This window comes from Apium graveolens, chromosome 10, assembly GCF_009905375.1.
Source record: "Apium graveolens cultivar Ventura chromosome 10, ASM990537v1, whole genome shotgun sequence".
NCBI classification, from domain to species: domain Eukaryota; kingdom Viridiplantae; phylum Streptophyta; class Magnoliopsida; order Apiales; family Apiaceae; genus Apium; species Apium graveolens.
In genome coordinates, this window is record NC_133656.1 from 89151946 (window position 1) to 89178026 (window position 26081).

Consider the following 26081-nt stretch of genomic DNA (forward strand, 5'->3'; position numbering starts at 1 on the left):
TTTATGCGAGTAGTCTAGGGTTGAGCAAGATGGAGCGAAACGCACTTGTTCAGAAAGTTGAAAAAAAGAGAGAAAAAACATAGAAAAAGGAAAAAAAGAAAAAAAGAAGAAAAATAAAGAGTTAATGCATAATTGATCACGAGTGGGCTCTTTGGTATTCGAGTTATTAAGTTCTTAGGGGACTTTGTGCCTAGTGACCTAAGGCTTTTATAGCCTGGGATCCGCTAACCTAACGCTCGCTACATGGATGCCATTGTATAAGTCTTTTATGGACCTCGGTCATTGCACGGTCAAATAAGCATTTGTTGCTATAAATAAAAAACATGATTCCGTAATAAGCTCCAGGATTCTTGAAGTGTTATAAGTCACTTTGTGCCTAGAATTTTTATTCTTTGTATAATCATGCGATTGCCTTGAGGATAGTTGAGTCATGATAATTAATCTAGTTTCGAAGCATATCTATTAAGCATCTGCACACACCACATTTATGGCTGTATGTTAGTTTGTATGATTCGATGGATCTTTATTCGCCTAATTGCATTTGTTGAGATTTCGTAAGTTGGTTGGCTTGGTCGTAGTAAGGGGGATCACTGCATTTCATATAGATTGCATTCATGCATGTTTTTATTTTGTTTTTGAGTCTGTGACGCTTGAGGACAAACATCGATTTAAGTTTGGGGGTGTGATAAGTGGCATTTTATACCACTTAGAACATCTTATAATAGCTTAAATTGGTGTCTTGAAATCAAGTATTTTGTGTATTTGATGCGTTTTTCTAGTGTTTGTGCATTTCAGGGTATTAGTTGCATTTCGGGAGAGAATTCATCAATAATAAGCCTTGGCATTTGTTTAGCATTGCAAGTGGGAATATAGTAGCAGATTGCAGCGAAGAAACGGAGCAAAAACATAGTATTTTCCAGAAGGGGTCTGAGCGCCCGCTCAGGAATGCTGAGCGGCCGCGCAGGGTAGTAATTTCAGATTAATTATTTTAGACTCCTATTTCTGTTTGGCTTCCAACTTCTGAGTTATCTGGGTTTTATGGGACTCCTATATAAATAGATTTTAGAGACATTTCACAAAGGTTGGATCGTTGTATTAATCGAAGAGCGAAGGAGATAAGGAAGAAGACCGTTTTAGCACACCGCAACGAAGAGGAAGCATATTTTCTTGTGACTCTTTATTTCGTTGTAACGTTGGATGCTAGTTTTATTTACTTTGAACCTATTTACTCTTGTGACGTACTCTGGTTTAATATAAGTAGTTTTAGTTATTATTCTCTTGTGTTTATTTATTATGTTTTCATATGAACCCATGATGACGATGAGTGCTATCATGGGTTAATCGTGATCATGGGGTCGTAATAGATTTACTATGGAATTCTTTAGTTAATTGTTTAATATCTTAGTGTGTGACGATTGTATGATATCTAGTATTGGTTGTGCGTATTCGTCTTATGTGCGTCGCGAACATATAAGATAGGGTGTTAATCTCTTGTGAAGTGACGGTGGATCTTGAGATTTAGAACTTGCCATGCTAGCATAGGTTCATGTACAATGTTGCATGATTAGTGGGTAACTCTAACCGTTTTATTCGCCCTGTGTAATCAAAAGGAATAACTTGTGCTTAAATCGTTATGTTGTCAATTTCTATAGACATATAGGGACTCAACATAATTGATGCCTATTCAACTTCATCTTAATTGTGGATGTTTGGTAGAATGGTATTAGTACAATGAAAGTTGGCTTTTATCAGTTTCGTGTTATTCGATTAATATCATCACTGTTGCATGCTAAGGGTAATAACAATGACTATTGAAGGAAGTAGTAATGAAGTTGTGATCTCATGAGTGTTTTAATATTGTTAATTCAAGTGTTAATTAAGTGCTTAATTGTAGTAGTTAATTGTAGTTAATAATTAGTTAATCAAATCTAAGTGTTATTGTCTTAACATTGGGAAGTAATCATACATTGGTGAGTGAGTTTAATTGAACATAATTAGTCTGAGTCTCTGTGGGAATGAACTAGAAAGTATTCTATATTACTTGTGAATGCGTATACTTGCGTGTGTTATTAGCACGTGTTTTCGCCCTAACAAGTTTTTGGCGCCGCTGCCGGGGACTCGGCGTATTTGTTTAGTTTATGTACTTTCCATCATTGGGCATTAGGACTCAGTGATTAAGACGTGTTACTTATTGTTTCCGGTTGTGTTTCAGGTACTTTAGCGAGCGTTTATGCAAACTCGTTCTCGTACTCGCAAGAAGACTTTAGATACAGCTGAGGAGACAGACGAAGTTCTTGATATTCCGGAGAAGATAGATTTTGAAGATTCGGATTCAGGAAGTGAGCAGAAAGAACCCTTAATCATGGGTGATTGTATAGTTCCGGCAGATCCAGCTCTTATGGACTTTCCTCGGCCCAAAATTGATGACATTCAGTCAAGCATCCTTCATCCGGCTATTCAGGCTAACACCTTTGAAATCAAGCCGGGCACTATTCAGATGGTACAGAATTCTGTTTCTTTCGGAGGAGCTGCGACTGAAGACCCTAACATGCACATAAGGAATTTTGTCGAGATCTGCAGTACTTTCAAATATAATGGTGTGACTGATGAGGCTATCAAGCTGAGGCTTTTCCCATTCTCTCTGAGGGATAAAGCTAAGGACTGGTTACATTCTGAACCAGCTGGGTCCATCACTACGTGGCAAGATCTTGCGCAAAAGTTTCTGGTGAAGTTTTATCCAATGGCGAAGACTGCTGCTATGAGGAGTGCTCTTACTCAGTTTGCGCAGCAACCTACAGAATCTATGTGCGAAGCTTGAAAGCGCTACAAGGAGATGTTGAGAAAGTGTCCACATCATGGAATGCCTGATTGGATGGTGATCACTAGTTTCTATAATGGTTTGAGGGCCCAATCTCGGCCCATGCTCGATGCAGCAGCTGGAGGCGCCTTGTGGGCCAAAAGCTATACTAAGGCTTATAATCTTATTGAGACTATGGCTGTAAATGAGCATCAAAACCTGTAACACCCCCAAATCCGGGGTCGGGGATTCGGGTTGTCACGAGTTCCATTTCCCTTATTGTTAGGTCACACTTTCACTGTAGAGGGGGTGAATACAGTGTTTATTATAATCAAATCAAACTTCAAGAACTTATGTAACAGAAAACAAACTTTATTTAAACAATAAACTCTGTTACAATCTGGAACTGTTATCTCTCAGTGATGAACAAAATATCACGAGAGCTACTAGGGTTATAATAAATAATATTCTCGATAATGATAACACTTATAGTATAAACCCTATGTCTGTGTTTATATACTACACAGTTACAAGATATTCGCTAATTGATATGGAATATAATTCTGCTTCCTAAAATATATCAATCAGATATCTTCTATTCCAAGTATTCCATTCTTCACGGAATTCCTTCTTCATGCATATCTCTTCTTATGTTTATCTTGATCTTCTTAACTTTAATCAGCTACTGTCCTTATCTGATCGTCCTTCAGCACTTAAGTTCTGATATCTATCTCCTGATAACATAAGTACTGATATCCCTTAAGTTCTGACTTCCAGTATAAGTACTGATCAGTTAAGTACTGATTTGTTCTGTTCAAATAAGATCTGAAATCTAAACATAAAACATATTAGCCATGACATTATCAAATATATCTAACAATCTCCCCCAACTTGTAAATTAAAAAAATATACAAGTTTAACAGATATTTGATGATGTCAAAAACATTAAGTACAAATGCATGAGAAATAGACAAGATAACTACAAATTACAGTCCTTAAAGTTTTTACCAATTCAACTTCTGATAACAACTTCAATCTGTATAAATATCAGAATTTAAGCAGTTGTAGATCTTCGACTTGGCTTCATCATTTTCTGATCTCTCTGATGTCAGGAGTTGTTCTGAGATAATTCTTCAACAAACATTTCTCAGCATATCTGAGTTCATCAATCATTCTCCGTTTGACATCTTTAAGCTCTGCAGTATCTTCACCAGTTTGAAATATTGCAGCTCTGAGATCATTAATCTTTGCTTTTCTCAACTCCCGATCTAGTCTTATGACATAAGCTTTGTTAGACTCTAGATTGAATTCAAGCCCCTTAATACCAAGATATGTTCTGATATGTGCAGTATTAGGCTTCATATCAACAATATCACCATTGTGATTTCTGTACTTTGGAACATATCTGCTGTCAGACTTAACAGAATAAAGTCTTTTCTGTCTCTGAATCTGTTCCTTTAAGTAGTTTGCAGCAGTCTCTGTTATTCTGTCATCCACTCGAAGTAAGAATAATACATGCTCCAATTCTTCAAAATACTTCAATGGAATGGCATTTTGTCTTATATGATAAACCCTACCATCTGTCATGAAATACAACATGATGTATTCTTTCAAGAAGGTATGGTAAACCATCTGTACAGATTCTAGTTGATTCAATCTCTCAGGAGTTGCTCCAATACCTGGTTCACTCAAGGAAGTTGGATCATCGGTAGTGTTGTGTACTCTTCTCTCATCAGCACTTCCCAATCCAGTTTTATCTCTAGCTTCCTTTCCAGTAACTACTCTTGCTTCAAAACCACTTGAAGTAGTCTTCAAAGATTGAGTCTGTTTTGCTTTAGTGAATCCTGGTAGGAGTGTTTTAGATTTATTTTCTGATATCAAGTTAACTTGAGCACTGTCAGAGGTTACTTGCTTCTTCTGAATATCAGAACTTACAATTTCTTGACTCTGAACAACTTGAGCCATGTCAGAGGTTGTTTTAAGAACTTTTCTTGAAGTCAGAGCAAGATTATCTTTTCCATCAGTAATTTCTTCTTCCTCAGGAGGTACATAAGGCTTGATAGGTTCACCAACCTTTTCTTTACCCTTGGATCTTGGATCTATCTGTGGTTGTGATCTAGCCAAAGTTTCTTCAGTATGTATCCTTTCTTTGATCACAATGCCTTTAGGTTTTGGAAGTAACTTTTTACCAGAAGCTTCAGATTTAGATGTGACTTTCTCTGATTTAAGTCTGGCTTCTTCTTCCTTTAAACTTTCCAAGTCCATCCCTGGATTTTCTTGAAGAAATAACTGTCTTGACATTTCCTCATCAAGATCTAGAAGTTCATCAGAACTTATCCTTTTACCAGCAGCAGAACTTATTCTTTTCCCAGTATCAGAACTTGTTCTGTGACTAGTTTGTCTTGATGTAAACCTTCTACATTGACTATGACCACCACCCATTCCAGAGTTTCCTTGGTCATCTTTTCCATCATCCTTTCCTTGCAGTGACTTGTTGGTTTTGCATTTGGACTTAATTACCTTCTCCCCCTTTTTGGCATCAGCAGGTAATAAAAGAGAGATAAGTAGCTCCACTGAGGTCTGGATTTCAGTAAGTTGCGATTGCTGAGAAGCTTGATTTGTCAGAATTTGATCAATCTGAGCTTGTTGCTTCTCTTGAGTTTTCTCAATATAAGCAACCCTGTCAATGGTAGGTTGGAAGAACTTTTTCTTATCAAGTTTCCAAACTTGTTCCTGTTTAATAAAGTTCTCCTGAATCTTGTGTAGCTCTGCATGAGTGTTGGAATGAAGACCTTGTAGATGTTTAGTACTCAATGCAGTGACTCTAAGCTGGATTTTAAAATCATCAGAATGTAACATTTCATCAGCTTTAGTCAAGTGCTCAGCAAGATGTAAAGCATTTGGAACACATGAAACTGAGTTCCATTCCTTAGTCCACTCCTGACCTGCAGGAGTTTCACTCCAAGGTACTGGTGCATCCCTGATAACAAACTCCTTTAGCAGTTCAGACTTAGGAAGAGTCAGTGGAGGAGTATGTCCTGAAGGACCTGCTTCATCAGCATCTACAGTTGTAGCAGCTTCACCAGTATCTCCAACATTTGCAGCATCAGAACTTAAAGAATCAGTATCTTCTGATAATACAACTGTATGAGTAGCAATGGAGGCTTCAACATCCTCTAATTGCTGATCTGATACTAAGTTCTGATCAACAACCATATCCTGATGCTCACCTAAAATCTGATCATCATCTTGATGCAGAGAAGGTGTTAGTGATAACTCAGGAGTTTGAACAGCATCAGTAACAGGTGTTGTGGAAGGATTATTTGCAGTTGGAGCTTCTAAGAAAAGGATTTCAGGCACAACCAAGTTCTGAATATCAATTTCAGCACTTGTGCCTGGATCAACAAGAGATATAGAAGGTGAATTAGCCTTGTCAGATACAGGTTCCTGAGATGGAGTTGATGGAGAAGAAGTGACTGGAGCAAATTCCTTGTCTTGTGAGATCAGAGATTCCTGATCCCCTTCCTTAGCTGCTTCCTCCTCATCATCTGAAACTGGCCTCTGTGCCCTCTGTTTCTTGTACTTCCTTGTTGATTTGGATTCCTTGGGAGTTGCAGGAACCGTCATACGTCTAAGCCTCTTGAGAAGCCTAGAACCCCCAATTGCAGAATCCTTCTGAGAAGTTGCCTTCTCAGCTTCATCTATCATAGGTTCTGAAGAGGGAATCTGATCCTCAGAATCTAATTCATCTCTCAAAGTAATCGTCCTCTTCTTCTGAGATGTTTGAGGAACAGTCTTTGTTCTCTTTGGCTTAGAGGATGTAGGCTTCACAGTAGGTGCTGAAGAAGAAGGTTGAGCAGTCTGTGAAGTGGAGAGATAGGATTTGAGATAAGTTCTGAGGGTAGGTTGAGTAGAATGAGAGGCAGGGACTGAGGTTGATGGATTTTGGTTATGGTGAGTTGGTTGAACATTTGAGTAAACAGATTTGTAAGTAGCAGGATCAACATTTACCAGAATCTGTTTCACAGACTGAGGAATCTGTAATTGTCTCACCATTGATTTCTTTGTGTCAGCATTTATCAGGTCGTTAAAGTACCTTTTTGCAACCTTAAAAGGTGGGGTTTGAGTGCTGACTAACTGGGGTTCAGCAGTACAATACGTATAAATAAGTTGACAGAATCTAGCAAAATAAACAACATCTCGATCCTCTGTCATCCTATCCCCAATAAAACCAATTATTCCAGTTGCAAAATCAAAATGAGTTTGATGGATAATAGCATACCCGATGTGCTGACTCAGAATTGGGATGGCATCAAAATTTGAACACTTGTTGCCAAAAGCCTTGGTGATGCAATCGAAGAAGAAACTCCATTCTCTTCTGATATTAGCCCGTTTCAACTGTCCAAGTTTCGTCAGACTCTTTTCATATCCCAAAGCAGTCATTAACCCCCGAAGGTCTGATTCCTCTGGTATAGAGAAGGTACAATCTTCTGGAAGATGTAATGCTCTTCGTACTGTACCAGGAGTGACTACATAGGAAGAATCACCCACTTGGAAGATAATACTGGGAGTTCCTCGTTTACCACCATCATCATAAACTCCAGTCCTCCAGAACCGCAGAACTTGTTGACTTGAAAATAATTCAGGCTGAGTTAAGGCGTACCCAACCTCACTATGTGCAAGAAGATCTTGCACAAAATGCAATTCAGATGGAGCTTCAGCATGATCAAGAATTGCAGCATAGTTGTTTGGAACAAACTTTGCTCCATCAATGATTAAATCCTTTGGTGCCATGTGAAAAAAATATTGAAATTCAAGTATGCCTGTTAGGTGTGTGAGATAATGTCTGTATGAAAAACCAACGTAAGAAAGAATGAGAAAGAGAGTAAAAGTAAGAAGAGAGATAAAGTATAAAGAAAGTAAAAGATTAAAGAAATCTTCTCTCTGTTGTTCTTATACTCGAAGAAAAATGTTACCGTTGGACACCTGTCAGACATGCAGTAATAACGGATAGTTACTGGGCTCGAGAAAACAGGAATGATTACTTATCCAGTTGCCTTGATTCAAGGATAAACCATTTCAGTTATCAAGAGACACAGGTTTAATTTAAAATTGAAACCGTTAGCACTGATTGAATTGTTTTTCACTGCAACATTAATATTCTGAAAATGAATCATGTTAAAAATGACCGAGATAATTTCGATGAATAAGTGCTGACAAAGAATCAGAACTTAAATAAAGACAAAATGTAAATGGTCATCAGAATATCAAGCAGGATTTAACAACACAAATAAAATAACTCAGAGACAAAATCTTGAAGTAAAAACAGTTTTCATTAATATATCAAGTCAATACATATATGAAATAGAAATTACATCAATACAAGATTTTCCCTAAGCTTCTAATCCTAACGTCAACAGCTTTAGTCCTAGCTAAGAAGCCTGACAAAGCTGAGGATGAGGAAGAACAGGAAGAAGACGAGATTAAGTCATCCTCCTCTTCCTATCTTCGACAAACAAGATAGCGAGTCGAATGATTCGCTCTTGCTGACGGATAGCTTCCCGCCTTTCCTCCTCCAGGCGCTCCAGATGGCGATGGTAATCCATCTCGAAGAATAGAAGGTGAGCCAGCACCTCCTGTGGGACAGAGTCCCAGATCTCCTCAGGAATGGCTGTTATATGCCACTCCTGCTGCCACTCGGCACAACTGAGCTCCATTGTGAAGGTTTGTGTGTTCAAAAACATGTTGTATCGAACCATTGTGTTTTTGACAGAAGAAGGAGGATAAGTGTGTGAGAAGAATGTGATGGAAAGACTGATGTGAAGTGGTTGCATATATAGGCAAGAGAATGCCAAGAGACACAAAGATATTGAATGCAGACAGGTAGAATTAATTCTACCTCGTCTCCCTAGACTTTGAAAAAGAATAACAGTCATTGGAAAAGGAATGTACACATGTAACAAGAGTGAACTGTTCAAGGACGAGTGCCATTATGTTTTAACCATAGACTATTAATCTTCCACTTCAATATTTCGAAATTAATCTGAGACTGTTACCAAATTTTATTCACAGATAAGTCAAGTAAAGGGTTAGACTGAAAAATCAGAACTTAGACCTATACCAGAACTTAACAGTCATCAGAACATAATGTCTTAACTCGAACAAGGAATATCTATCTTAGTAAATACTCATACAAGTTCTTAGTTATGAACGTCAGAACTTAATCATCAGAACGTGTAACTAGAACTTGTCCTCAGAATTTGTGCAAAAGTGACACAATGACTGTTGATCTAAAATAACATAGACCACCACAGAAATTTCATCATTCATATGGAGTGATGTGTGTGTGCATTAAGCTAAATAACAGACAAAGAGTAAAGTCTGATCTACTTCAGTACATCTTAGAAATAAGTCATAATTAAAATTTTGCTAAAGATCTGTCATTATCCTGAAACCTACTGATAAATGAGTTCATGCATGAGTTCACCTCTACTGTTTTTGTGCTAATTTTATGCATCTTTTGAAATTCTATTTTACAGAGGCTTCTCAGTGTAAGTGAGTCACGACTGTTTATCAGAATTTATGCTATTATCAGAGTATTTCTCCAGTAATCATAGAGTGTGAAAAGTCACCAAGAAAATATTTTGCTTTTCTAATGCATATTTACTTAATACCAGCAATGCACTTGGGTCGTCCCTTTCACATTTTTACTCTAGATCTCAAAGGAGTACCTGATATTATTCTTTGATTATTGTTCTTCTTCTTTTGATAAGTGAGGTTTATCAGCACTTAGTACATTCAGCAGTTTTACTAGAATCAGAACTTAAACAGATGAGTAGCATTATTCTAATTTGTGACTTAGTAATAAGATATACAAAGTAAACTTAACTAAGCTCAGTTATCAGAATTTGCTTGTGTCATAAGATTTCCACAGAAATAATTTCTTCTTTCATGGGATCATTTGTTTATTGAAGACTAGTAGGTCAGTATCTAGCACAGTTATCCTCATAGGATTGAATAGTTACTGAAACAGACATATCACTTATCAGAGTTTAGAAACATATATCAGACAACAGTCAGTACTTAAAGACATTTATCAATTAATGCACAGAATATACAAAGAGATTAATTCTGTAAATACTGATCATAAAGTCTGATAACATAGAACAAGTTTAAGCAGATTTAGAGAAAGAACCTGAAATCATTCCAAGTTCATTTACCAATTTTGAAAAGGTAGCTTCACACAGTGGTTTTGTGAAGATATCTGCTACTTGTTGATCTGTGGGAACAAAATGCAATTCCACTGTACCTTCATCCACATGTTCCCTGATGAAATGGTACCTGATGCTGATGTGCTTTGTCATAGAGTGTTGAACTGGATTACCTGTCATAGCAAAAGCACTTTGATTATCACAGTAAATAGGGATTTTGAAATACGTTAACCCATAATCTAGTAACTGATTCTTCATCCAGAGAATCTGTGCACAGCAGCTTCCTGCAACAATATACTCTGCTTCTGCAGTTGATGTGGAAATTGACTTTTGTTTCTTGCTATACCAAGAAACCAACCTGCCTCCAAGAAATTGGCAGCTACCACTTGTGCTTTTCCTGTCAATTTTGCAACCTGCAAAATCTGCATCTGAGTAACCTATTAATTTAAAATCTGATTCTCTAGGATACCATAATCCTAGATCAGCTGTTCCTTTAAGATACTTAAAGATTCTTTTTACAGCTGTTAAGTGAGGTTCTCTTGGATCTGCTTGAAATCTTGCACAAAGACAGGTAGCAAACATGATATCTGGTCTACTAGCAGTTAGATAGAGAAGTGAGCCAATCATACCTCTGTAATCAGTAATATCTACTGAATTACCAGTATCCTTATCCAGTTTTGTTGCAGTGGCCATGGGAGTGGATGCACTTGAACAGTCTTGCATTCCAAATTTTTTCAGCAAGTTTCTGGTGTACTTAGATTGACAAATAAAAGTTCCTTCTTCACTCTGCTTGACTTGAAGGCCCAGAAAATAACTAAGTTCTCCCATCATACTCATCTGATATCTTGACTGCATTAGGTTGGCAAACTTTTTGCAAAGTTTGTCATTTGGAGACCCAAAAATAATATCATCAACATAAATCTGGATCAAAAGTAAGTCCTTGCCATGGTTGAGATAGAACAATGTTTTGTCAATAGTTCCTCTGTTGAATCCACTTTCCAGAAGAAACTGAGCTAAAGTCTCATACCATGCTCTAGGAGCTTGCTTAAGTCCATAAAGTGCTTTATCAAGCCTGTAGACATAATCTGGATGTTTGGAATCTACAAAGCCTGGAGGTTGTTCAACATATACTTCCTCTTCCAATTCTCCATTGAGAAAAGCACTTTTCACATCCATTTGAAAGACTGTAAACTTTTTGTGAGCAGCATAAGCCATGAATATCCTTATGGCTTCTAACCTAGCAACTGGAGCAAATGTTTCATCATAGTCAATTCCCTCCTGTTGAGAATATCCTTTTGCAACCAGCCTTGCCTTGTTCCTTACAATTATGCCATCACTGTCAGTTTTGTTTCTGAATACCCACTTTGTACCAACAACTGATCTATTCTTGGGTCTTGGCACTAAGGTCCAGACTTTGTTTCTTTCAAATTCATTCAACTCTTCCTGCATTGCTTGCACCCAATCAGCATCTTGAAGAGCTTCTTCCACTTTCTTTGGCTCAGACTGAGAGAGAAAATAATTGTAAAGACATTCATTCGAAGTACCTGTTCTAGTTCTGACACCTGCCTCAGGATTTCCAATTATTAAATCAGGTGTATGTGATTTTGTCCACTTCCTTGCAGATGGAAGATTTTCTCTAGAACTGGATGCTCCCCCATGATTCATGCTGTCTTCGGTTTCATTTTCTGATGCTCCCCCTGAAACTATGCTCTCTGAGTTGGATCCTTCAGTATTTAGATTTTCAGCACTGTCAGTACTTGGCTTATCAGAACTTGACGAATCAGAATTTGAAGAGCCAGATGTATGTTCTGATGCTTCTTGAGATGTGATAATATCTTGAGAATGCTTCCCCTGCATTGGTGCATCTTCCTTTGACGTAGTCACCACAGTTTCAATAACATCAGAGTTTAATCCATCAGAATTTACAGTATCAGGACTTAGACTGTCAGGACTTGAGGTATCAGAATATGAATCTTCATTTTCAAATCTCAGCTTATCATGATCAATGCAATCTTCAAGTCCAGTGATCTTCTTGTCATCAAAAGAGACATTGATAGATTCCATGACCACTTTTGTTCTCAAATTATAGACTCTGAAGGCTTTTGTAGAAAGTGGATATCCTACAAAGATTCCCTCATCAGCTTTTAGATCAAACTTGGATAGCTGTTCAGGATGAGTCTTGAGAACAAAACACTTACATCCAAATACATGAAAGTATTTGAGATTTGGCTTTTTGTTCTTCACCATCTCATATGGTGTTTTTCCATGCTTGTTAATGAGTGTTGCATTTTGAGTAAAACAAGCAGTCTGCACAGCTTCAGCCCAGAAATAGGTTGGAAGCTTTGCTTCTTCAAGCATTGTTCGTGCAGCTTCAATTAGAGTTCTATTCTTCCTTTCAACAACTCCATTTTGCTGTGGAGTTCCAGGAGCAGAAAATTCCTGCTTTATTCCATGATTTTTGCAGAACTCTTCCATTATCAAATTCTTGAATTCAGTGCCATTATCACTCCTCAAAATTTTCACAGAATCTTTGATCAATTTATCCAGATGTTTGACATGATCAATCAGGATAGATGCAGTCTCACTTTTTGTGTGCAAGAAATACACCCATGTGTATCTGGTGAACTCATCTACTATGACCAACGCATATTTCTTCTTTGCAATAGACATGACATTCACTGGACCAAATAGATCAACATGAAGTAGATAATAAGGCTCAAGAATTGATGATTCAGTCTTGCTCTTGAACGAAGATTTTCTTTGTTTAGCCTTCTGACATGAGTCACAAAGACCATCAGGAACAAACACTGATTTTGGCAGTCCTCTCACAAGATCTTTCTTGATCAGTTCATTTATCTTGTTGAAGTTTAAATGAGAGAGTTTCTTGTGCCAATTCCAGCTTTCTTCAGTTGAGGCTCTACTCACTAAACAGATTGCAGAACCATCAGTACTTGTTGAAAGCTTAGCTTCATAAATGTTACCACGCCTGAATCCCTTCAGAACAATTTGTCCTTTAGATTTACTAACTATTTCACAATGTTCTGCAAAGAAATCAACATGATAACCTCTGTCACAGATTTGACTTATACTCAGTAAGTTGTGTTTAAGTCCTGAGACCAGAGCTACATCTTTAATAATGACATTCCCAAGATTGATATTGCCATATCCCAAAGTTTTTCCAATGTTGCCATCTCCATAAGAAACACTTGGGCCAGCTTTCTCCACAAAGTCTGATAGCAGGGCCTTATTTCCAGTCATATGTCCTGAACATCCACTGTCCAGAACTAAAATATTTTTCCTGTTGCCCTGCAATCAAAAAGACCACTAATTATTAGTTTTAAGGACCCAGACTTGCTTGGATCCTTTGGCCTTTTTAGGTTTGTTAACATTTGCAGCGGATTTAACATCAGATTTTATGTTAACAGTTTTCTTATCAGAACTTATACTAGAAGGAACAACAGAAACTTTCTTTAAAGAAGGTTTTATTTGATAATAATCATAGTACAAACTATGATATTCCTTACAAGTATAAATGGAATGCCATAAACTACCACAATGAAAACAAGGATTTTGTGGTTTGTATCTAACAGACTGACTCTTAACTCCTGACTTTGTAGATAAGGAGTTAATATTCTTATTCTTCCTGCAAAAAGAAGCCAGATGGTTAGAACTTCCACAGTTATGACATGCTTTCCTAGGAGCATCAGGAACAGATTTATAGTTATTGCTTTTATTCACTCCTTCCTTTCCATTCCTGTTTTTCCTAGGTGATTTTACCTTGTTTGCATTCTTAACATCTTTCAGCTTATGCTTAAGCTGCTTCTTTGTCATTAAGCCTATGTTAACTTCAGCTGTCTTTTCCTGTTTTAGTTTGTCAGAAGCTAATTCCTTTTTAACTTCTGATTTCTCATTTTCGGATTTTTCAGTTACAAACTTAACAGGTTTTAACTTCGGCTATTGCTTATCAACAGGCTTAATTTCTACAGTTCCTTTTTTATTTTCTCCATAGCCTAAGCCCTCTTTCCAGTTTTCACTGCTTAGCAAATTTTGAGTTGTTTTGCCAGAGTTAGTCCAAGTTCTGATAATCTCTCTCTCCTTTTCTAACTCAGTTTTTAGAGATTCATTCATTTTTAGCACTTCATCCCTAACATAAAAAGCATCATCTCTATCCTTCTGAGTTTGATGAAACATGACTAACTCTTTTTCTAAGAAATCATTTCTTTTCCTAAAAGCAAGATTTTCAGAAGTTAATCTTTCACATGTTAAAGTTTGATCTCTGTAACTAACAAACATGGTTTTAAGATATCTTCTCAACTCATTAATATCATCAGTATGAAAAGCATAAGTAGTCTGAGGTACCTTTGTTTCAGCAGCTTCAGAACTGCTCTCAGAACTTGATTTATCAGCATTTGCCATCAATGCATAGTTCTCCTCACTTTCAGAGTCTGAGGTGTCTGTCCAGCTTTTCTGCTTTGTGACAAGAGCTTTGCCTTTGTCATTCTTGGTCTTCTTGCAATCAGGAGATATGTGGCCTTTCTCACCACAATTATAACATTTAATATTAGCGTAATCTCCTCTGTCAGACTTTCCTCCTCTTCCTTCAGATCTTCTGAAATTTTTCTTATCAGAACTTATGCCTTTCCTGGAAAACTTCTTTCCCTTCCTGAACTTCCTGTATGCAATCTTTGTGATTCCTTTCACCATAAGAGCACACAGCTTCTTCATCTCCTCATCAGCATCAGTTTCAGGCAAGCTTTCAGAATCTGAGTCATCATCACTCTCAGAACTTGATGACTCAGTATCAGATTTTATGATAAGAGCTTTACCCTTATCTTTCTTTGAGGAAGGTGGTTTGGGGGATTCCTCTTCAACCTTGAGAGCAACTGTCCTTGACTTTCCTCCTTTCCTCTTGCTTCTTTGTTCCATCTCAAGTTCATGAGTCTTGAGCATTCCATAGATTTCATCAAGAGTTGTTTCATCAAGATTGTAGTTGTCTCTTATTGTTGTTGCCTTCAAATCCCAACATTCAGGAAGAGCTAACAGGAATTTGAGGTTTGTATCTTCAAGATCATACTCCTTATTTACTAATGACAAGTCATTCAAGAGTTTGACAAATCTATCATATACATCAGTCAATGACTCATTAGTCCTAGAGTCAAAGTGTTCATACTCTTGAGTGAGTATTGTCTTCCTGTTCTTCTTAACTGTTTCAGTTCCTTGACACCTTGTCTCCAGTGCATCCCATATCTCCTTAGCAGTCTTGCAGTTGATTACCCTGTTTGACATTACATTATCAATGGCACTATACAATAAGTGACGTACCTTGGCATCCTTAGCAATAGATGTTATATCTTCAGCAGTGTAATCATTCTTTTCCTTTGGTACGGTCATTGCTGCTTCACCTGCAACTACAACAGCGAGCTTGGTAGGTTTGTGAGGCCCTTCCTTGATTCTATCAAGGTATTCTGGATCTGTTGCTTCCAGAAACATGGTCATCCTTACCTTCCATATGGGATATTCAGATGGTCTCAATATGGGAACTCTGATAGTCTCATATCGACTCTGAGTTGATGTCTTTGATGATTCCTCAGTTTTGGTAGGCTTAGTTGGAGTTTCTGTGTCAGACATGATTGTGTTTGGATCTTTAACTGTATGTGTGTTAACAGATAGCTCTGATACCACTTGTTAGGTCACACTTTCACTGTAGAGGGGGTGAATACAGTGTTTATTACAATCAAATCAAACTTCAAGAACTTATGTAACAGAAAACAAACTTTATTTAAACAATAAACTCTGTTACAATCTGGAACTGTTATCTCTCAGTGATGAACAAAATATCACGAGAGCTGCTAGGGTTATAATAAATAATATTCTCGATAATGATAACACTTATAGTATAAACCCTATGTCTGTATTTATATACTACACAGTTACAAGATATTCGCTAATTGATATGGAATATAATTCTGCTTCCTAAAATATATCAATCAGATATCTTCTATTCCAAGTATTCCATTCTTCACGGAATTCCTTCTTCATGCATATCTCTTCTTATGTTTATCTTGATCTTCTTAACTTTAATCAGCTACTGTCCTTATCTGATCGTCCTTCAGCACTTAAGTTCTGATATCTATCTCCTGATAACATAAGTACTGATATCCCTTAAGTTCTGACTTCCAGTATAAGTACTGATCAGTTAAGTACTGATTTGTTCTGTTCAAATAAGATCTGAAATCTAAACATAAAACATATTAGCCATGACATTATCAAATATATCTAACACTTATCAATACTTAATCTTAACAGTCAACCAACTACTGCGTACTCTGACCCCACAATATACACACACACCATAAGTTATAGTCTCAGAGATGAATATCAAAAAAATAACACAAGTCATTTTATTCCACAATTATAAACCATTTCACCATAAAAGGGTTTCTGAATAATTTACATATTCTTTGCCATTATTACAATTCATAAATATACATAAGTCTGGTACATCAAAAGTTGAAAGCCTAGCCTATTGGTAGATCCTACCTCAGTTACAACGGCATCAACGCCTACAGGAAACTGCGGAACGTTTCCTATCCGCTCACGAGTTGGGAGCTTGGTCCTGATCATCTTGTCTATCTGTTATTGTGTGATGAAAGAAGAAAGTAAGGGTGAGCAACAAGCCCACCAAAATAATATGTATAATGATTAACAATATATGAGCATTCTCAGAGTACTCATGAAAGTCTTGGTCAAAAGAAATGAACCAAACTGATATCTTAACGCGACTAAGTCGCAAAATATTCAGTATATATATATTCATATATATAATTTTCACTATATTTGAAATCCTCTGACATGTATAACATCCACAGAGTTCCAGTTTATAACTGTATAAAAATATCGTTGCAAGGTGATCTCATATATCTAACCTTGTCTCAACGTTTTTCTGAAAATCTTTGACATGCACAAGATAATCATTTACTAGATATAAGTTTAAAAGATGAAGTTACAAGATACTCCAATATACTTATATCTTTTCCGAATACTACTTGAAATACCACCGTTCAAGTTATAATTAGTTTCAAAAGTTCATCACATAGATGAGACTACAAGAAAAGACTTGGATAGATTCAATCTTTGAAATATCATTATAAATAATGAGGTTACGAGATACTTCATTAAGTCCCGATATATATACGCCTATATATATACATTTCATACACTCCTTGAAAACCTCTGTTATGAAAATTATGAACAGAGTTGCAATATCCAATGAATTTGGAAAGGAGAAAACCTTGGCATAAACCTGATATCTTGCTGATCAGGCAAAGATACCAATAAGTAACCTTTTCTACTAGTAGATGGACGAATTTCCCACTGGTCATCACCCTGGCCGCAATAGGACTTTATGCTAGACTGCCACTCAGCCACTTACGTATTTGATGGACTCCCACTGAGCCACTTACACTTTCATGGACGCCCACTGAGCCCATGTTGCTTATGCCGACTCAATAGATGGACTTACTTCCCGAACATTGGGTAAGTAATCAATTCATTTGTCAAAACAACAACCTCGTTGTGAATATAAAATACACCACAGAGCCGGATCCCTCAGGTTTTGAGCGAGTATTTAAATCCCCTTTGAAAGGAGGATCTTAAATCTGAAAATGGGTTTTGGGATCCGCTCTAACTTTTAAAAATCATTTTGAAGACTCGAAAACATTTTTAAGAATGTTTGGAGTAATGCTGATTTAATGAAATAAATCAGTCCCGATATATTAGAAAATATCTGAATATTATTATTTAAATAATATTCCCATAAGGATAATCTCTATATAAATAATTTGAAGTAGAAGTTTTAAAACTCATACTTGAAATGAATATTAAATAACCAAAGATATACTTATACGAAAGTACTATCTTTATTTGAATAATCGAAAATAAGTTTGATTATCGAAACATTATTCTTTAATAAAATAAAGAATAATATTTAGTAAATAAGCAGAGTCATAAGTCCTCAAATGAATATTCAAAAATAATATTCATTAAATAAAATAACGGAGTCATAAGTCCTAGAATGAATATTCAAAAATAATATTCATTAAATAAAATAACGGAGTTATAAGTCCTCGAATGAATATTCAAAAATAATATTCATTAAATAAATAAAATAAATTTATCGAATAAACCTTATTCGATTAATGGTTTTAAAAACTATTCATATATATATATATATATATATATTATACTCGGGAACATCGATTCCCGGTTTAGAAAAATGTTCACATTTGGGTCCCCTATACTAAGGGTATACGCAACTACTGCTTATCTCTAGCATATGTATTATGCAACTATAAGCATTGAAATCAACAGATAGATAACCAGATTACGAAACAGACATGCATATATACACCATATCAGCATGCTTCAATATATCCCAAAATTTGCTAATTAACCAACGTGCATCTATCACAAGATAATGCATATACATATATACATTACAACAACAGTATAACGGGTAGAAAACTTGCCTGAGCGACTGGGGGTGGTAAAAGTCCTGGGATGAGTCTGATAACCTATAAATATCATATAAGTTGGAATTAAACCAAAGTCGCTTAAGAATCTATACTTTAACCAATTAGACTCTAACGCTCGCTTTGCGCTTAATGATTCTCTTAAGTCGCTCGAGTACCCTCGGCTCCACCATTTTTAATAAATTAACCATTAAGAGTTTTAAGGCGATTCTTTCGCGAGCACCTTATCAACTGCCTAATCCACTTTACATAAATGTTTCATACTCCAATTAGTCATTTAAGGTCTTTAACTAATGTTTCAAAGTAAGGCGAGGGGTAATGGTTCGGTCGCGAAGCGCCGTTACTTAAAACGGTCGTTTCTCCTAAACCGTACATCGGATTCAAACGAACCACATATCAAAACGAAGCTCGTAACATGAACTATCTAATCATGGCAATGGTCAAAATCTAACAGTGAGTTCTTGGGCATTATGACGGCTATGTTTACGCGATTACCAAATTTTATCCTACTACAAATCAACCACAAATCAACCACAATTCAACCATACAACCAAACTCCATCCATAAAATACTACAACAGCCCCAAAAACTCAATATTTCCAATTTATACTACTTCCCAATCATGAACTAAAAGCATACTTAAGTTCTTTAACTAATCATCAAGATTTACAACTCCAAACACATCACAAAACCAACCCATCTCTAAATACACAATAATCAAGCTTCTCATGAACCATACCAAACACAAAAACTCTAAATATACAAAAGTAGGGCTAGGGTATGAGATTATACCTTCCTTGGTGAGTAAAAGTAACTAAGGAGCTTGGAATCACCCTTGAAAGTCCTTACCAAAGCTTAATCTAAATAAAAACTCAAGAACAAAATTTTAAGTTCTTGAAAAACACTATTCACCCTCTTCCATGAATTTTAGGAAGAGATTGTGAAGGAATTTGAAGCTTAAACTTATAGGATATCCATATCTATGTACAAGGAACCTTAGATAATTACTTCACTAATTAACAAAGCTTGGAACTAGGATTTGAGTTTTTCTCTTCTTGAAAATGGAAAAGGGCCGAGAGCTTCTCTTGGAAAAATGAAGTCAAGATGTGTTTTTGTGTTTGTGATTTGTTTTGCTTGGTTGCTAGGTTTTTGTTTTTTTTAATTACCCTTTTAACCATGTAAAATTGTGTGGTTAATAATCAACCATACTTCCTTCCTTTTTGGTCATGCTTAGGTCATCAATCTTATGTCATCTTCCCATGCTTGTCCTCTTCTTATTAGTTTGATGACATCATCCTCACTAACCTCTTTGATTAGCTTCTAATTACTTGGCTAATGACCGCTGATCTGTTATACGGTTCGCATAACTTTTGTTTTCGTTTATCGTTTGAGAGATCATACTCGGGATCTTATTACTTGGGTTTCCTTAACCTTTCTCAATACATTATATTCCTTTTATGATCCTCTCTTATAATCCTTGAATTTAAATCCTTTTTATCCTGTTACCTTATACTCGATTGTTTCGGTATCTGGTGGATTTTCGGGAAAAATCAAAGTGTTCGAATTTGGATTCTGACGATCTTTACATACACTTATATATCATATAGAAGACTAATAAGATCTCAGAATAATAATAAAAGAACCCCTACATAGTGTGGCATGAAAAGTTTTCTTATTCAGCATAATCAGCAAAAACACTATTCATAAGGGTTACAAAAAGTTCAAAATTTTGGGGCTATTACAGTCTCCCCTCCTTAAAAGGATTTCGCCCCAGAATCAAAATAGAAAATAAATAGGGATACTCTCTTAGCATTGCACTTTCTAACTCTCACGTAATTTTCCCACATTGTGGTTCTACCATCAGACTCTGACTAGTTTGATAACCCTTCTCCTAAGCACTTGTCCATTTTTGATCTATAACCCTTCCTGGTTGCTCCATATAGGTTACGTCTGGTTGCATGCCTATGCGCTCATATGCCCTTATTTGTCTGGCATCCGAATTACACTTTCTTAACATTGATACGTGGAACACGTTATGAACTTGCTACATGTTCGGGGGTAGGGCTAGCTCATATGCTAACTTCCCAATACGTCTTAATACCTCAAAGGGTCCAACAATTCGTGGGCTTAGCTTTCCTTTCTTTCCGAACCTCATCCATCATTTCCAAGGGAATACCTATAACAGCACTAGGTCCCCTACTTACTATTCCTTGTCCTTTCGTGTCAAATCAACATACTTCGTATTCCCATCTTGGGCTACTACCAGTCGTCCTCTGATTAAATCTATTATATCCTTGGTCCTTTGGACCACTGTTGGTCTAAGCATCTTGCGCTCTGCAACATCATCATATCATAAGGGAGATCAACATTGTCTTCCCTCAAGGATCTCATAAGGCAAAATCTTGATAATGACATATGATCTATTGTCGTAAGAAAACTCAATCCATGTTAAGTGATCATTCCAATTTCTTTCAAGTCTATTGCACAGACCCTCATCATAGCTTCTAGAATTATAGCTTTTGCTTCTCAATACCCACTCTTTTCCAGTTCGTAATCGCTACTATCTTCTGTTAGATATATTTGATAATGTCATGGCTAATATGTTTTATGTTTAGATTTCAGATCTTATTTGAACAGAACAAATCAGTACTTAACTGATCAGTACTTATACTGGAAGTCAGAACTTAAGGGATATCAGTACTTATGTTATCAGGAGATAGATATCAGAACTTAAGTGCTGAAGGACGATCAGATAAGGACAGTAGCTGATTAAAGTTAAGAAGATCAAGATAAACATAAGAAGAGATATGCATGAAGAAGGAATTCCGTGAAGAATGGAATACTTGGAATAGAAGATATCTGATTGATATATTTTAGGAAGCAGAATTATATTCCATATCAATTAGCGAATATCTTGTAACTGTGTAGTATATAAACACAGACATAGGGTTTACACTATAAGCGTTATCATTATCGAGAATATTATTTATTATAACCCTAGCAGCTCTCGTGATATTTTGTTCATCACTGAGAGATAACAGTTCCAGATTGTAACAGAGTTTATTGTTTAAATAAAGTTTGTTTTCTGTTACATAAGTTCTTGAAGTTTGATTTGATTGTAATAAACACTGTATTCACCCCCTCTACAGTGAAAGTGTGACCTAACAAGTGGTATCAGAGCTATCTGTTAACACACATACAGTTAAAGATCCAAACACAATCATGTCTGACACAGAAACTCCAACTAAGCCTACCAAAACTGAGGAATCATCAAAGACATCAACTCAGAGTCGATATGAGACTATCAGAGTTCCCATATTGAGACCATCTGAATATCCCATATGGAAGGTAAGGATGACCATGTTTCTGGAAGCAACAGATCCAGAATACCTTGATAGAATCAAGGAAGGGCCTCACAAACCTACCAAGCTCGCTGTTGTAGTTGCAGGTGAAGCAGCAATGACCGTACCAAAGGAAAAGAATGATTACACTGCTGAAGATATAGCATCTATTGCTAAGGATGCCAAGGTACGTCACTTATTGCATAGTGCCATTGATAATGTAATGTCAAACAGGGTAATCAACTGCAAGACTGCTAAGGAGATATGGGATGCACTGGAGACAAGGTGTCAAGGAACTGAAACAGTTAAGAAGAACAGGAAGACAATACTCACTCAAGAGTATGAACACTTTGACTCTAGGACTAATGAGTCATTGACTGATGTATATGATAGATTTGTCAAACTCTTGAATGACTTGTCATTAGTAAATAAGGAGTATGATCTTGAAGATACAAACCTCAAATTCCTGTTAGCTCTTCCTGAATGTTGGGATTTGAAGGCAACAACAATAAGAGACAACTACAATCTTGATGAAACAACTCTTGATGAAATCTATGGAATGCTCAAGACTCATGAACTTGAGATGGAACAAAGAAGCAAGAGGAAAGGAGGAAAGTCAAGGACAGTTGCTCTCAAGGTTGAAGAGGAATCCCCCAAACCACCTTCCTCAAAGAAAGATAAGGGTAAAGCTCTTATCATAAAATCTGATACTGAGTCATCAAGTTCTGAGAGTGATGATGACTCAGATTCTGAAAGCTTGCCTGAAACTGATGCTGATGAGGAGATGATGAAGCTGTGTGCTCTTATGGTGAAAGGAATCACAAAGATTGCATACAGGAAGTTCAGGAAGGGAAAGAAGTTTTCCAGGAAAGGCATAAGTTCTGATAAGAAGAATTTCAGAAGATCTGAAGGAAGAGGAGGAAAGTCTGACAGAGGAGATTACGCTAATGTTAAATGTTATAATTGTGGTGAGAAAGGCCACATATCTCCTGATTGCAAGAAGACCAAGAATGACAAAGGCAAAGCTCTTGTCACAAAGCAGAAAAGCTGGACAGACACCTCAGACTCTGAAAGTGAGGAGAACTATGCATTGATGGCAAATGCTGATAAATCAAGTTCTGAGAGCAGTTCTGAAGCTGCTGAAACAAAGGTACCTCAGACTACTTATGCTTTTCATACTGATGATATTAATGAGTTGAGAAGATATCTTAAAACCATGTTTGTTAGTTATAGAGATCAAACTTTAACATGTGAAAGATTAACTTCTGAAAATCTTGCTTTTAGGAAAAGAAATGATTTCTTAGAAAAAGAGTTAGTCATGTTTCATCAAACTCAGCAGGATAGAGATGATGCTTTTTATGTTAGGGATGAAGTGCTAAAAATGAATGAATCTCTAAAAACTGAGTTAGAAAAGGAGAGAGAGATTATCAGAACTTGGACTAACTCTGGCAAAACAACTCAAAATTTGCTAAGCAGTGGAAACTGGAAAGAGGGCTTAGGCTATGGAGAAAATAAAAAAGGAACTGTAGAAATTAAGCCTGTTGATAAGCAAAAGCCGAAGTTAAAACCTGTTAAGTTTGTAACTGAAAAATCCGAAAATGAGAAATCAGAAGTTAAAAAGGAATTAGCTTCTGACAAACTAAAACAGGAAAAGACAGCTGAAGTTAACATAGGCTTAATGACAAAGAAGCAGCTTAAGCATAAGCTGAAAGATGTTAAGAATGCAAACAAGGTAAAATCACCTAGGAAAAACAGGAATGGAAAGGAAGGTGTGAATAAAAGCAATAACTATAAATCTGTTCCTGATGCTCCTAGGAAAGCATGTCATAACTGTGGAAGTTCTAACCATCTGGCTTCTTTTTGCAGGAAGAATAAGAATATTAACTCCTTATCTACAAAGTCAGGAGTTAAGAGTCAGTCTGTTAGATACAAACCACAAAATCCTTATTTTCATTGTGGTAGTTTATGGCATTCCATTTATACTTGTAAGGAATATCATAGTTTGTACTATGATTATTATCAAATAAAACCTTCTTTAAAGAAAGTTTCTGTTGTTCCTTCTAGTATAAGTTCTGATAAGAAAACTGTTAACATAAAATCTGATGTTAAATCCGCTGCAAATGTTAACAAACCTAAAAAGGCCAAAGGATCCAAGCAAGTCTGGGTCCTTAAAACTAATAATTAGTGGTCTTTTTGATTGCAGGGCAACAGGAAAAATATTTTAGTTCTGGACAGTGGATGTTCAGGACATATGACTGGAAATAAGGCCCTGCTATCAGACTTTGTGGAGAAAGCTGGCCCAAGTGTTTCTTATGGAGATGGCAACATTGGAAAAACTTTGGGATATGGCAATATCAATCTTGGGAATGTCATTATTAAAGATGTAGCTCTGGTCTCAGGACTTAAACACAACTTACTGAGTATAAGTCAAATCTGTGACAGAGGTTATCATGTTGATTTCTTTGCAGAACATTGTGAAATAGTTAGTAAATCTAAAGAAAAAATTGTTCTGAAGGGATTCAGGCGTGGTAACATTTATGAAGCTAAGCTTTCAACAAGTTCTGATGGTTCTGCAATCTGTTTAGTGAGTAGAGCCTCAACTGAAGAAAGCTGGAATTGGCACAAGAAACTCTCTCATTTAAACTTCATCAAGATAAATGAACTGATCAAGAAAGATCTTGTGAAAGGACTGCCAAAATCAGTGTTTGTTCCTGATGGTCTTTGTGACTCATGTCAGAAGGCTAAACAAAGAAAATCTTCGTTCAAGAGCAAGACTGAATCATCAATTCTTGAGCCTTATTATCTACTTCATGTTGATCTATTTGGTCCAGTGAATGTCATGTCTATTGCAAAGAAGAAATATGCGTTGGTCATAGTAGATGAGTTCACCAGATACACATGGGTGTATTTCTTGCACACAAAAAGTGAAACTGCATCTATCCTGATTGATCATGTCAAACATCTGGATAAATTGATCAAAGATTCTGTGAAAATTTTGAGGAGTGATAATGGCACTGAATTCAAGAATTTGATAATGGAAGAGTTCTGCAAAAATCATGGAATAAAGCAGGAATTTTCTGCTCCTGGAACTCCACAGCAAAATGGAGTTGTTGAAAGGAAGAATAGAACTCTAATTGAAGCTGCACGAACAATGCTTGAAGAAGCAAAGCTTCCAACCTATTTCTGGGCTGAAGCTGTGCAGACTGCTTGTTTTACTCAAAATGCAACACTCATTAACAAGCATGGAAAAACACCATATGAGATGGTGAAGAACAAAAAGCCAAATCTCAAATACTTTCATGTATTTGGATGTAAGTGTTTTGTTCTCAAGACTCATCCTGAACAGCTATCCAAGTTTGATCTAAAAGCTGATGAGGGAATCTTTGTAGGATATCCACTTTCTACAAAAGCCTTCAGAGTCTATAATTTGAGAACAAAAGTGGTCATGGAATCTATCAATGTCTCTTTTGATGACAAGAAGATCACTGGACTTGAAGATTGCATTGATCATGATAAGCTGAGATTTGAAAATGAAGATTCATATTCTGATACCTCAAGTTCTGACAGTCTAAGTCCTGATACTGTAAATTCTGATGGATTAAACTCTGATGTTATTGAAACTGTGGTGACTACGTCAAAGGAAGATGCACCAATGCAGGGGGAGCATACTCAAGATATTATCACATCTCAAGAAGCATCAGAACATACATCTGGCTCTTCAAATTCTGATTCGTCAAGTTCTGATAAGCCAAGTACTGACAGTACTGAAAATCTAAATACTGAAGGATCCAACTCAGAGAGTATAGTTTCAGGGGGAGCATCAGAAAATGAAACCGAAGACAGCATGAATCATGGGGGAGCATCCAGTTCTAGAGAAAATCTTCCATCTGCAAGGAAGTGGACAAAATCACATACACCTGACTTAATAATTGGAAATCCTGAGGCAGGTGTCAGAACTAGAACAGGTACTTCGAATGAATGTCTTTACAATTCTTTTCTCTCTCAGTCTGAGCCAAAGAAAGTGGAAGAAGCTCTTCAAGATGCTGATTGGGTGCAAGCAATGCAGGAAGAGTTGAATGAATTTGAAAGAAACAAAGTCTGGACCTTAGTGCCAAGACCCAAGAATAGATCGGTTGTTGGTACAAAGTGGGTATTCAGAAACAAAACTGACAGTGATGGCATAATTGTAAGGAACAAGGCA

At 36.5% G+C, this 26081-nt stretch overlaps 1 non-coding gene across 1 annotated transcript; it reads right to left on the reverse strand.

Annotated features, from left to right (window-relative positions):
- Positions 1 to 2755: 2755 nt before the first annotated feature.
- LOC141694363 (small nucleolar RNA R71) lies at positions 2756 to 2862 on the reverse strand. The gene has a single exon (XR_012563677.1). It is a non-coding gene; the product is annotated as a small nucleolar RNA R71 (small nucleolar RNA).
- Between the last annotated feature and the right edge of the window lie 23219 nt (positions 2863 to 26081).